At 39.6% G+C, this 12017-nt stretch overlaps 1 protein-coding gene and 1 long non-coding RNA gene across 2 annotated transcripts in view; both read left to right on the top strand.

Annotated features, from left to right (window-relative positions):
* The window catches only part of LOC133051872 (carbonic anhydrase 5B, mitochondrial), a 389751-nt gene that overhangs the window by 182401 nt on the left and 195333 nt on the right, over positions 1-12017 (top strand). The window lies entirely within an intron of this gene.
* LOC133053001 (uncharacterized) overlaps positions 1-12017 on the top strand; it is a 121717-nt gene that overhangs the window by 94559 nt on the left and 15141 nt on the right. The window contains exon 3 of the long non-coding RNA XR_009692081.1: positions 9749-9870. This is a non-coding gene — a long non-coding RNA (uncharacterized LOC133053001). The remainder of the gene's footprint in view (positions 1-9748; positions 9871-12017) is intronic.

The following is a 12017-nucleotide window of genomic DNA, read 5'->3' as shown; positions in this document are numbered from 1 at the left end:
AATCAACACATTCCACTCTGGTTCCAGTGTACCACATTGGAGGAAACACAGAGGAAAAGGTTTGGATTGTATTGGTTAGATCATAATAATAAAGGTAGTTTGGAAAGCACCTGACACTAGCTACCAGCTGTTTCTTGCCTTTCCAGTTCATCTATGTGGATATAATATTTGGAAAAATATCTGGGGAAGGCATTGATCCAGATAACTAGAGCATAGTAAGAGCTGTGCCATCTCTGCTTGCCTCTCCTCTGTCGACAAACTGGCTCTCTTGACTGTCCCATAAACATGGCAGAATATGTCTGTCCCTATCATTTCTTAATTTATGTCTTCTTTGTTCAAATGACCAGTGGATACAGATATGTAATTTTGATTCCAGATTCCAGTTTCCAGAAGAGAGAAATGAGTTTGTTCAGCTTGGGTTAGTTTATATTCCTGACTCAATATTTAAGGGTCAGGAGATGTATTGGGTAGTTATAAATATGAGTCAGGAACCACTCTTGTCTGGGAGAGCAATTGTCAGAGAAGGAAGCTGGTGGGGTGGGCAGATAGCCTTGAAGGCCTCTAATACAATGGAAAAACACTTTTCCTCCATAGAGGAAAGAAAGTACAAAATGAACAGATTATATGGACAAGACAACTGATAAACAATATATGCAAATTTATGGAAGGCAATTAAAGTGGATCAGTGGCTGTTATCAATATAATCAATTCATCTAGTAGCACAGGAAAAACCTCACCAGTTTGTTTTTAATTTAAAACTTTCTTTTCAGAACCAAACCTAAGAAATGGCTGGGAAAAAGAATACCTGTCTAGTATTCATAACCTTTTTTCTGTGAAAAGAGTTGGGGATTTTTTATGCACAGCTTAAAGAAAATATTCCTCAGCCTTTCATGTTGCACAGTGTTGCCCATGAGTTGTATGCTCTAACTGTCTGCATATAGTGTTACTTCCCAGGAATAATTTCTTGTTTTTTAAAGGGGCCCATAACTAGCATATGTCCCTTATGCTTTTCACTTTTTCACCTTTATCCTAACTGGAATACAAACATAATAATTGGATTCTCAGCATCCATTGTGGAACCTGAGGTAACATTGAGGATGGTAATCATACTCTAAGAATGAAGGAATAGAAATATATTTATGTATATATTTATATATATATATTTATTTTAATATATATTTATATATATAATGGCTGGGTCCAGGATGATACTTTGGAGCTATTATACTTAACTGCAGACTTCCATTATATAAGAGGGAAATAAACCTCTGTCTTGATTAAAGCATTTAAAAAATCTCCATCCCCCATAACTTAAAGCTGAATGTAAATCCTGACTTGGTTAATGAGCCTCTATTCAATGGGGGAACATTACGTGACTGACTGATGGTGACTGATAAAAACAAAATTTATGACAAGACCCATCATGGAATCTAGTTTTTTCTGGTCCTGATCCTTTTTGTTTTCATAGTGGCTAAAATTTATTAAAACAAAATGATATATAGATAAGATGGATAAACTCATGTCACTTTTAAAAGAATTCTGTAGAGACGATGAGAATGTGCTTTGAAGAACTGCAGGGAGTATAACTGATTGATGGCCCCAGCTACTGGGTTCTGAAATCCACCTCCAAGTTTGAGCCAAGGGCTCAAGCTCCACGGGCTGCTCCCAGCCAATGATGTGTGGCAGGAGAAGACAGGTTTTTTCTGGAAGGACATGGGATTCCTCTGATGACTAACTTCGGGTTGAGGACTCCCTGATGGCCTTGCCAAACCTTCCTTAGACTACGTGGCAGCACACTTCTGCCCAACCTTCTCCCCATCACTTCTTCACTCTGGGTCAGCCTCACATCATGGTCTCATGACTGTCCAGCTTTCCTGGCTCACTCTCCATTTTTTTTCATAGGCATTTCTCTTAGTAAAATCCCTGTATGTTTAATCTTATCTTGGCATGTGCTTCTGTGAGAAATTGGATTAACACACTCATTTGAAGAGGCTAAAAATTTTCTCCATTCTTTCAGCCATTCTATTTTATGGGTCCATTTTATGCAAGGATAGGTGGTTCTTAGGCAGAAAAGTAATGGAATGTCAAGCTCTCTTCTCTTCTTTACTCTTCTGTCTTTAAAATGAAGAAAAAAATGGGGAAAAGAAATAATCACCTATAGCAAATTTTTAGTGGAGGTTTTTGGTAGTGTGCTGTGCTCAGAAGCCTAAGATACTGAGAAGAATGAGAGATACGATAATGTAGTCTCTCTTCTGGTAGTTCGTAATGTGGTTGGGAATATGAGACAGTGGAGAGAGGCTCTGCCCTACACGGTGTTCACAAAGCAAGACATTCTTAGCTCTGCTGTCTTTAATGTGTGGGAGATAAGAGGGTAGAGGTTTGATTGGAGGATTTTATAAGCCCGGCTTATAAGTGGGGTGTATAACCTCCTGCCTATATTCTGTTGGCCAGGAATCTGTCATGTGGGAGGCTGGGAAATGCAGTATACCTGGGAGCAAAGGAGAATGTGAAAATGGATTTGGGGAACAGTTAGCCAGTTCCTGCCCCAGCCACTTAGAAGAGAAACAACAGGGCCTTGGTTTCCTCAACAAGGGAAGGTTACTTTCACAAACACATTTCCATATAGCACTCTCTTTATCATGCTCTGGCTGCATCATTTCATTAGAAAGTATAAATTTTTAAGGGGGATGAAATATAATGAAATATTGTATGGTAGTTAAACTGTCCTAACACCACTTAATTTACTTGGAGATTTGTTATGCAATCAGGTATTCCCAGACTATTTTGAACAGATTGCAAAGCTGCCTGATCAAAATTCTCATTTCTTATTTATAGGCAAATTATAGTTCAGATCCAGATGTTGAATGGGGGAGCAGGTAGAGAATTTTATCTTGCACTTCATAGGCATGTCAAGTGAAAAGATGATTTATATTTTCTTTTAAAATGCAGAAATAGATGGATATGATTTGGACCCTGAATGAAAATATATTTAGGATCTAATCAAATTTCTGTGAATTTCGATATAGCAAGGCTATTTTGTAAATTCAAGATAGAACTATGTCAATATGATAATAATGCTTTGTACTAAATATTGCTCAAAGGTGGAAATTTTATTTTTAGCATTGTATCAAACCTAATCCACCCTTTGCTTTGGATGTTGCCAATCTTGGGGGATAGGGTTAGGAAAGGAATGTGTATAAAATGTTCTCAATAACATTTAACTTAACATCTGCCTAGACTGTCAATATATATTTTTCTAACTTGTATTAGCTATTTGGCAATTCCAGCTGCTTGATAACAGTTGTAGAATATCAATTTCTCCAGATTGCTAACTACTGCATGAGACCACACAAAGTCAGGATTAGATTAAAAATGACATTTGTAAAAGGATAGCAGAGTAGCTCCAAACACCATTTTTTAGTTTGTTTCCACCATACTTGGAGTTAAAGAAATTCTCTTGCCACTAACACTTTATGAATTCAGCACTTTAAATTCAGAAAGTATCTTAAAGGTCAACTAGTCCAACCTTTTCATTTCACAGTTGAGAGAACTGAAGCTCAAAAAAGCTGAAGGTTATGTAGCTAATTAGCTACATGGCCATTTTTAGAAGCCAAGTCCACCCATCCATCCACCTATCAGTTCATTTATCCATCCATCCAACTATCCAATCAAGAAATAAATACGTATTAAGTGCCCACTGTCCAGACACTGGCTTGATGCTGAGGATACAGTGATGAACCAAACCAGACATGGTTTCTTTCTTGTAGAAAAGGCAAATACTAATCAAATGGTTATATGAATAATATTGCCATGAAAGAGAACTACACTATGTACTGAGAGCATATAAAAGGGACTGACCTTGTCATGAAGTTTACACTGGGAGATGAAATTTGAGTGTGTGTTAACCAGGTGAAGAGGAGGAGGAATGTACCGTGGAAACCCATGTGCTTTGATAGAAGAATAGCAAATTTGATGAGCTTGAAATAGTCCAGTGAAGCTGGGGTGCAGAGAGCAAGTGAGAACATGGTTCAAGGTGGGGCAGAAAGGTAGGCAGAGGCTACAGAAAGAAACCAACTCTTGTTCTAAAGAGTTGGTGTGAGGATGATGAGGTTTGGACTTTAGCTGCCAATTTGCTAGAGTGAGGAGCAAGCTAAGAGATCAGTGTGAACCCCTGACGATGGTGCCAACAACATAGAAGGCTGAGAAGAAACTACATAGTGAGAAACCAGGTCCTTGGTGGTACTGCATGAGCTACATGGTCAAGTCTCATGAATAGAGTTAGTGTAGAGGGAGAATTTGGGGGGAAGTATTGAGAGGGAGGGTTTACAAAATGGCACAAAGAAACTTTTGGGGGTGATGTTTATTTTCATTATCTTGACTGTGGTGATGGTTTCACGGGTATATAGTGGTGGTGGTTTAGTTGCTAAGTCATGGCCAACTCTTGTGACCCCATACACTGTAGCCCATCAGGCTCCTCCGTCCATGGAATTCTCCAGGCAAGAATAATGGAGTGGGTTGCCATTTCCTTCTCCAGGGGATCTTCCCAACTCAGGGATCAAAGTTGCGTCTCCTGCATTGCAGGCAGTCTCTTGCATTACAGGCTGAGCCATCAGGGAAGCCCTCTTGGGTATATACATAAGTCAAAACTTATCAAATTATACACTTTAAGCATGTACAGTTTATTGTCAATTGACCTCGATAAAGTTATTTTAAAAGAAAAAACAGAATTAGTGTGGTACTATTTAGTTGTGGTTTTTATGATTTAAGTGTTTAAATTGGATTTCTTTGTGACTTGTAACCAAAGTGTTTCCCTCAAATAGGGAGTCAGCCAAATTAAAATGGCAGCCACTGTGTACTTGTTGAGATATTTGTTATTATTATTTTTTTTAGTAATTAATGAATACTGAATGCTCACTTTCATCATCGTGTGGATGTATGGAATGCTTTCTATGTCTATTTAAATCCTACTCATCTTCAAAGCCCAAGTTAGCCTCCCTATCTTTCAGAAGGCTGAACACTTACCTTCATCTTCTTTTCAACAGTTTCTTTCCCTCCTATTGGTCCATTAAAAGTGTGAAAATATATGTGATCTTGTATTAATATTTTATTTTATTTCATTTTATTTTATGTTATTTATTTAAAGAAAAACTCCCTCTGACCCATTTTTTAAAATTGAAGTATAGTTGATTTACATTGTTGGTTTAGTTTCAGGTGTACAGCAAAGTGACTCAGTTATTAATACATATAATATGTGTGTGTGATACACACATACACACACACACATATTCTTTTTCAGATACTTTTCCATTGTATGTTATTACAATATATTAAATGTAGTTCCCTGTGCTATATAGTAAGTTCTTATTGTTTATCTATTTTATATATAGTAGTGTGTATCTGTTAGGGCTTCCCAGGTGGCTCAGTGGTAAAGAATCTGCCTGCCAATGCGTTCACTCAGGAGATGTGGGTTCGATCTCTGGGTCATGAAGATTCCCTGGAGGAGGAAATGGCAACCCACTCCAGTATTCTTGCCTGGAGAATCCCATGGACAGAGGAGCCTGGTGGGCTATAAGCTTGCAAAGAATTGGACGTGACTGAGTATGCATGCAGGGAACCTTCATACTGTTCTCTATAGTCACTGCACCAATTTATATTCCTACCAAGTGTAGAACAGTTCCCTTTCTCCACATGTTCTCTAGCATTTATTTTTTGTAGACTTTTTCTTTTTGTTTTGCCTTGCAGTTTTCGGGATCTTAGTTCCCTAACCAGGCATTGAACCTAGGCTGTGGCAGTGAAGTGCCAAGTCTTAACCACTGGAGTGCTAGGAACTCCCTGTTTGTAGACTTTTTTATGATGACCACGCTCACTGGTGTGAGGTGATTTTGAGCATCATTTCATGTGCCTGTTGGCTGTCTGCATATCTTCTTTGAAGAAATGCCTCTAACCCATCTTTTCCAAAAGAGCACAAATGTATTTTAACCTCCCTGCTTCACTTGTCTTTTTCTCCTTTGCATCTTTTCAGGTATAAGTTCTCAAAGTTTGGGATACATAAGGTTCACCTTTGGGCTTGTTAAAAGGACAGATTTTCTCATATCATAGATGCACATGTGGAAAAACATGGTACATTAGATATTATATAGTATAGGTACTTAGTGCCTAAATCATGAGTTGAATTGATGAAAAATCCAGAAGGGTGTGATTTGAAAATTATCAGAAAGGTTTCTACTGTAAGGCTCTAAAAATGGGCCCCTCCTTCAACTTGTCCTTGATGATCTCATAACTAGGATGTCTGTCAAGGTCGAGGTACTGTATGCTTTAAAGTCTGTTAAATTCTTTGATGACCTTAGCTAAAACTAGTGAGAGAAACCAAATCTCATCCCTCACATTCTGCATGAATAACCACAGCATCAGGAGTTCTTGACAATGTGTATTTCACCTGCTCGTCATTCATTTTTTGTTTCTGCCCAAGCACCTTTACTTCCTTCACTATTGAGCTCTGATCCATTCCCACTGATTTTTGGTTTCTGTTCTAATGGCAAGCACCTTGGTCTAATGGGGAGCACCCAGGCTTCTATTTGGAACACAATTTTGTCTCAGCAAGTTGTCCATTTCTTCTTCTCTTCCTCTGACCCAAGCTGAGCCCTACTTCATCCACCCCTGCCTCTCATCCACACATAGCCTCTTTCCTGTGTTTGTCACTGAGAAAGATGATGCTCCAGCTTCTTCCAACCTAATCTTGTTTCTTTAACACATACATATATACACACACACTTGGCTTTTCTCAATTTCATATATGAAAATCAACAAGTTTAACAAAACAATGAAGAAGTTAAAAAAACTAAGAATTCTTACAAGCCCTGGTAACAGGGGTTTGTTTCAACTACCTTCTCTTTACCCCACTCGTGGTGAGTGGATTCCCACTCTGAAGTTTTGGGGATGGCTGAACACACAGCATCCACTACTGGAGGGATGAGATGGACAATGGTTTATTAGTCACGTACAGTCTTGAGCAGGAGGATCCCACATGTGATGTACGGCTATGTGAGGGTTAGCCTCAAAGGCAGAGCAAACAACCAGGGGCCGTGAGAGGCATGCTTCATGGTGGGGTGAGGCAGGCTTCAAGAGGGTGAGGTGTACCCTGGCTTCTGCGGGAGGACATGACTGGCTTGTTTGAATAGTTCGAGGGCTGCGGGTCCTTGTGATAAGGAGAGGTGTTTGGCTAGAGAACCTTTGTGGCAGAGTAGGCAGAGGAACTTGCAGTTAGGCAATTTGACACCCTGCTGATTTCACCAGACGTCAAGACAGCACATAATATTAAATTTAGGCCTTTACTACAGGGTCTCTAGTTTTTATTTATTTATTCTGGTTTTTAAAAGAAATCTAAGCAGGACTAGCCTAGCTCTTTCTGGCTCCTGGTTTGTCTCCTCATTCTTAGTTGGGAAATAGACTCGCCCAAGTAACTTTCTTTCTTTCCACGTTTTGTATTGCTACTTTCTGGCTCATATGGTAAAGAATCTGCCTGCAATGCAGGAGACTCAAATTCGACCCATGGGTTGGAAAGATCCCCTGGAGAAGGGAATGGCTACCCACTCCAGTATTCTTGCCTGGAGAATCCCATGGACAGAGGAGCCTGGCGGACTATAGTCCATAGGGTTGCACAGAGTCAGACACAACTGAAGAATCTTAGCATGCGCACACCTCGTCTCTTAGGTCAGATTCCTTAGAAGCAGAACCTGAAGCTCTGAAGGAAGTCGGGTGCATTGTGGGCAGTGCTCTTCAGGGAGAACTTAAAAGGAGGTGGGAAGCTGAATGAGGACATGGTCTCACTTTCTTAAAGAGAGGCTCTGAAATACAAATCACACCTTGGAGTTATCCTTGCCTTGAGAGAAGGGGTCTCTTTTGTACCCCCATATCAGTCAGTCTTTGGCTATGGACCATGGGGTGGGGTAACTTCTGGAGGGCATGGCTACCATCACTCCTGGGCAGTTCTGCAGAGAAGGAGGCAGCTGGGGTAGTCCACATTCTCCCCAGCAAGGGGATGGGTGCTCTGGCCTTGTAAATGGAATCTCGGCAAGGTACCAATTGCATCTACTGCATATGCTTCACATCCATTAACCTCTTCAGCAACCCTAAGAGGCAGAAATTATAATCACTGTATTTTTCAGATGAGAAAACTGAGGCATAGAAAAAAGCCTGGCTAAAGGGAAGTCAGTATTCCAACCCAGCCTAGTGCTTATTTTCAGAGCATTGCTAGGGAAACATGCTTAAGAATTGCAGAGTGTCTTCTAGCTCTTAATTTTATGTTTTTAATTTTATTCAATTCATGAAATATGCACTGATCACCAATATTGTATACAGTTGTCTTACAGGAGAGTTTAGCTGAAGGCCCCAGTTACACATCCTTCTCCACTGGAGGCTTTGATGTTGAAAGACCCTTGGGCCAATTTTGCCCAGCACTTCAAATTATATAATTAACCTTGTGTACCTTGTTGGATTCAACCTCAAACTGATGAATCTGTCCTTCTTAAATCATTTGTGTGAGTTATCTGTTCATAAAATAGATCTTTTAATGAGGAAATCTGACAATGGCTCTTCATTTAAGTCAGTAATTAAGGATAGCGGGGATACAAACATTATTTTAGTTGCCAGTGTTGTACCTTTTTAATCCTTAAGCCAATAGCTTGAAAGAGAGAGGCAGATGAGTAAAAATATCTCTGAAGAAGACTGGACAGTTAGCCTTCTTGGGTTTTTGGTACAAAAAGGAAATGACTGTGAACCATGGGTTTTCTGTGAAAGAGGGTAATCCTTCCTTTTAGGACTTTACATCTTTGTTTTAAGAAACGGAACAGGTATCCGTCAGCAGTGATCTCTGGGGAGTTGGGGAAGACTGGTAGGTAGGTTGAGTGTGAGCCATAAATTTTCAAAATTTTTATTTGTTTTAAAAATAGATAATACATCACATGGTTTAAAATTCAAAAAGATATTATAATAAAAAACCTCCTTCCCTTATCCTGCCACTTCCCTTTCCCAAAGGCAGCTAGTGTTACCAGATAATTTTTTTCAGAGATATTTTATGAATATTCAAGCAGGTATATGTAAATATCTGCTAATATATTTGAAAATTCAATGGAGAGAGTAGAAATAAGAAAACCCCTATTAGTTTCCTACAACTGCTGGAACAAATTACTAGAGGCTTAAGACGAAAGAGACATATTTTCTCATAGTTCTGGAGGCAAGACATCCAAAATCAAGGTGTCAGCAGGACCATTCTTTCTCTCAAGGCTCTTGGAAGAGTCTTTCTTTGCCATTGCCTAGCTTCTGGTGGTTTCTGGCAATTCTGGGCATTCTTGGACTCGAGGGTACATCATTCCAATATCTGCCTCTGTCATCACGTAGCCATCTCTTTGTGTGTCTCTGTGTCCAGATTTCCTCCTCCTTACCAGGATACCAGTCACTGGATTAGGGCCAACTCTAACATAACATGATACCATTTTTAACTTGATAACTTCTGTCAAGACGATATTTCCAAATAAGGTCACATTTATAGGTACTGGTAGTTAGGACTTGAACATATCTTTTTAGGGGACCTGATTCTGCCTACTTCAATCCATAATGTTATCATTTCAAAGCTTAAAGCAGGCTTTGTAGAGAAGTAGAGATCAATTCACCTTTGGGATATGGAATAAAGTTAATAATTCTCTTGCTTAAGGGAAAAACAAATACCCAAATGGATCTTTCTCTTTTGCAGATAGGAAGCAAAGACCCACAATGATAAATGAAGGTTTCTAAACCTCCAGTGACATTAAGAAACCAAGCTCTTCTGGATGAAAATGAGAGAAGTCATCTATGTGCTGAAAAGTATTTACATCAGTGAGTTTTTTTAACTTTTTTTTTTACCCCTACCTATATAATAAGAAATACATCATGACCCAGACATACAAATGTTTGAATATATGTATATGAATATATGAACTGAAGCAGTCTTGCTCCATTAAACAACAAGTACATTTATTATTTGAAATGAATTTAAATCTTTTCTAGTCTACCTTTTTTTCAGTAATTTTTTCTGAATTTTTTCAGGTTGCCTCCTGTAGTATGAATAACACTTTTTGGTGATATGTTCTTCCTTAGAAAGGGATTTATAGATTTCAGTGCCTGCTTGTTCTCATAGAGTTGTTTGTCCATGGCAGGGAAAAAGTGGAGGATTAATCTTTTCCTCCCCAAGGAGGAGTGAATGTCTGTGAAAGGGAAATGATGAGCTAATCACCTTGGCTCAACGTAGATTGAACTGCTAGTATGGTATATGCATGTTATTCAGTTTTACGTTAGATTGAGTCAGATGTGCTAAGGTTGGGCTTTTGAGTTCCAATGTCTTCTTGGAGTCCTAAGACCAAGATTAGGGAGTTAGGCCTGTCAATCATTTTGGAAAATTCTGAAGCTGAATCAGAATTGGGTGATGTCTTTAAGGGAGAAAGAAATGTCTCTGGGACCTCTCCTCCAGAGAGAAGAGATGGCTCAAGGATATTTTTGTTGGTGGAGTGAAAAGGAGGTGGAAAAATGAAGAGTAAAGTTAACTCTTTCAAACAGTGGTGAAGTCAGGGCAATTGGCAGAGGTGCTCTTCCGGGACTAGTTGTGAGCTCTGTGATAGATTGTTTTCATGGATGATCTTGGTGACTACGCACATCCCCTTTTAAGGACCCCTGACACCATCCCCTAGCAGCAATGAATGTTGCCTATTCATCCCTGCCTCTTTCTCTGAAGAATTGCTCCCAGCAGAATGGGAGTGTTGTCACTGGGAGTCCTGTTACCCCATTCTCCAAGTGGCTATGGCTAATGACAGACTGACATAGGGTACAGAAGACTGGTCCCTTTTCCTTCGAGGTGGTACTGTCCTCTGGTTCAATTTGTACTCCAGAATTCCATGTGGGATCAGGTTGAAGCTAGATCCCAGTAAGACCTCGTGATTACTTCACTCCTTCCACTACCCCATCCTACTTTCCTCGTTCCTTTTCTCTGTCCCAGAAGAAATCACATGCCTAAGAATTCTCATCTCAGGTTTCAGTTCTGAGGAATGCAACCTAAGATAGTTACTTCTGTGTTGTCACTTCCTCAACTAGTAGTTTTATCATTACTTATTATTTTGTTTATACTACAAGCTGCAGCCTTGCATTTGCATTTCACTTTGGAAATTAGGGAAGCTGATTAGGATCCTGCTCTGGGTGAAGCAATGCAAAGGAACAATGCAGGAATGCTTTGGAAGTGAACCTGGGAGTGGACAATGATCAGCAGCAGAGTGGCCCCATGGGTGGAGGGAAGGAGTGCCCAGGAGGAGACTGAGTCATCCAGAAACAACCAAGGCAAAGCCCTGGAAGAAGTAAACTTCCCCTTTTATTTGTTGAGAGAAGTCAAAGAAAGGCTAGAGTTATACTGACAAGTCAGATGAGACTTCATGTGTTATTATTTTGGGACCAGGAGTAAACTGGTCTCATCTTGTCTGTATGGGCTATTGTCATATTCGTTTCCAAGTGCTGCTGTAACAAATGACCACAAACTTAGCGACTTAAAATAACACAGATTTGTTATAGTTCTGAAAGTCAGAAGTCTGAATGGGTTTTCAGACTGGATTCCTTCTGAATGTTCTAGCAGAGAATTTGTTTCCTTACCTTTTCTGTGGCTTCTAGATGCCATGTGCATTACTTGGCTTATGGCTTATTTCTCTGTCTTCAAAGCCATCCAGATAGCATCTTTGAATCTCTATCTGTTCTTCTGCTTTAGCTATCACATCTCCTTCTCTCTGACTCCTCTTATGTCCCTTTTATAAGCACCCTTGTGAATACATTGAGCACACCAAGATAATCCAGGATAATCTCCCCACCTCAAAATTCTTAACTTAATGGCATCTAGAAAGTCTCTTCTGCTACGTAAGGTGACAGCACTCACTGGTTCTTGGTATTACATCATGGACATCTTTGCGGAAGGGCATTGGACAGTTAGGGAAACTTGGGCACAAAAATTA

This window comes from Dama dama, chromosome X (genome assembly GCF_033118175.1).
Source record: "Dama dama isolate Ldn47 chromosome X, ASM3311817v1, whole genome shotgun sequence".
In the NCBI taxonomy this organism is placed as follows: Eukaryota; Metazoa; Chordata; class Mammalia; order Artiodactyla; family Cervidae; genus Dama; species Dama dama.
Note: the sequence above shows the minus strand (reverse complement) of the source record. Positions and strands in the feature narration are given on the sequence as shown.